We start from the raw sequence: 2,910 nt of genomic DNA, 5'->3' as shown, positions 1-2,910 counted from the left end.
TGCTTTGTGACTGATTTTGCTGCTGTAACACAGGAATTTCCCATTTTTCCTTGGGATCAATAAACATCTATCTATCTATCTATCTATCTATTTGTATGATGGTTCAGTATACATCCACAGGTGAGAGGTCCCACTGGCAGGCTTTCAATGCTCTTGCTTGGTCTTGTTCCGATGTAGTCTAGCTCTGAGTGAAACACACAGGGCTCAGAGCTTTGTAGGGCAGAAAAAAAATGAGTTGACATGCTTGATGTCATTTCATGTCATGAGCATGAGATCTAGACATGCTACCCCTTAATTACAAGGTAGTAGCCAACAGTGTTAATGCTATGGTTGTACTCAGGAGCTCAGGTGGGAGTCTCTGGATGTCCACTGTTAGCATACTGTCTCTGAGAGTGTCAACAACTCATTTTCCCCAGATTATAATTTATCCAGACTGCTGCTGTGATAAGAATTTAGTTTTTTAGGGAATTCTGTTGGCTCCGTTAGCCAATAATTTAATAATAATAATAAGGTATACTTTATTCCCCGCAAGGGGAAATTACAATTTACACTCTGTTGTTATTACACACATTACACACACCCAAGACACATACAATAACATAATTGTCCTGGGTCTGGGACCTCTTGTCACATTTCATCATTCCATTTTATCATCATCTCAATCAAAGTTATACCACACTCATTAGCGAACTTAGCCCTCAGTTTCATCTCCCCTACACAGCTGTAAAGTTCCGTGAGGGCATTTTGCACGGTTGCGACTCTGTTGAGGGGAACAGAATCTTGCTGCAGACATATAAACACCCAGCAAAGTATTCAAACCCGCCCCTCTGCAGTAGTTCACGCTACAATATGTGTACCCACTCACTCACACACACACACACACACTAGGTGAAAACAATACCAGCATCATTGTCGCAAATGGTAAAAATCAAATACGTAAAGCAAGAATTACCTATCATGTTCATCATATGATTGATGGTAGCCACGGGGGGCACAGTGTTTTAATAATGCATGTTTTTTGAAAAGTGTAAATCTCTGACACTTCTGCAACCACTTAGACAATGACTGCATAATGAATTATGGACGTTACAATTAATTACGTGTGTACACAATGCCTTATCAAAGAAACTGTCTCTTCATAGTTATACTACCATAAATAATGATGCGGCAGGAGTACATACATCAAACCTTAACTATTAGATTGATGTAATTCTCTCCTGCTGCTGCACGCTAATGAAATTTTGATACGTATGTAAATATTTAATAATACAATTGCAATTTCAATATATGATGTATATAATTATATATTAACAGAACAGTATAGGGGAAAAAAAATCGTGAAATGCTTTCAAGACTGTGTGTATGTGGCGTAATGCAGACAATGTGCTTTTCCTGCCCTGCTTCACTCTTTTTTTAATGGTTTTGCACTTCTTAACCCTTGCACACACGACTGCTTCTTATGATGGCAATTCAGAAGCTGAAGCTAATTTTACTGCATTATGTATTTTTATGAACTAGAGAGTCAGCAGACATGCAGGTGTGTATGTTTGCATGCATGTAGAAAATCTGTGCATGTTCACATATGTGATGTATATGTGTATTTGTCCACAAGAAATTGGTAAGTGATTGTGATCTTTGGATCTAAATAAGTGGCCTCTGAGATTGCCTTAGACATGGCGGGAAATTAATAATTATGCACAATCCCAAAACACATTTTACACACGTTTATAATCCTAGAGTTCATGCAACATTCGGTAACCTTCCAAAATGAAAAGCAAAAGCTGCTGAATTTGAGCTCCATTTATATATTTCATTTTTAACAGTATTAGGCAAAAAAACAGAATCAAAGGACATTAACGAAATAGTTTTACATCAAGGGAAATCTTCCAGCTTATGTATTGGTCTCTGTTGAAGGCCAATGAACTTACTGCAAAGAAATAGTCTGGCACTGTCTGTGATGTTTTGACACTACATTCGATATATGATTGTAATTGGTGAACATTAGGGGTGCTCGAAGGTAGATATATATATTTTTTTACCTTTGGACAGAGCCAGGCTAGCTTTTTCCCCTCGTTTCCTTCAAATCTTTGTACTAAGCTAAGCTAGTCGCCAGCTGGCTGTAGCTTCATATCTATCGTACAGACATCAGATTAAGTAAGAATAAGTGAATAAGAATATTTCCCAAAATATTAAACTATTTCTTTAATTTGGCAAATATAAAAAGGAGCACTGAACCACACTGAAAGGACAATAAGAAAACATGTGAATTCTATTTCTGGTTGAAGTTTCTCTTTAATTAGGAGATGTTTTGGGTTATTAGCGGATCATTATCCATCATTATCCGTTCAACAGTATTAACTATCATGAGAATACCCAGGAGAGAGGAGATGGTGTGTGACCTGGGAAGTTAGGTTTGGAATGATTTAAATTCCAGCTCCTTTCATTGACTGTGAAATTAAATCTGCTTTTCAATTTCACCATCAACAAATAAGCAATGCAATCACAGCTGAAATGCAACATGACTGTAATTGTTATCAAGGCTGAGGCAAATAAAAGGCCCTTTTCACAGCGCAGTGATTTGTTAATAATGAATAGCAAATTACCATCTTTGCTCTTCATCAAATGGTCGGTGACAGCAGATGAGCGGCTGGTGTTGTAAGAAAATGGAATCTGTCAGAGAGCATCAAAAGAATATGTCAAGATTTAGCTGGTTTCAGAAGTACAGAAAGACAGACAGACATGGGCTGAAAGTGTGAGAAAAAAAGATAATGTTTTAGGTTTGTTTCTTTTTAACCCTGAGTCACTCTGAGGAAAGAGGAGGTTGGATGAGAGTCCTCTGCACAGTCACAGTCAGCTCTGGATATCCTGACACACACACACACACACACACACACACACACACACACACAC

The sequence above is a fragment of the Etheostoma spectabile genome, chromosome 1 (genome assembly GCF_008692095.1).
Source record: "Etheostoma spectabile isolate EspeVRDwgs_2016 chromosome 1, UIUC_Espe_1.0, whole genome shotgun sequence".
In the NCBI taxonomy this organism is placed as follows: domain Eukaryota; kingdom Metazoa; phylum Chordata; class Actinopteri; order Perciformes; family Percidae; genus Etheostoma; species Etheostoma spectabile.
The sequence above is the reverse complement of the archived record's forward strand: the minus strand, read 5'-3'. Positions refer to the sequence as shown.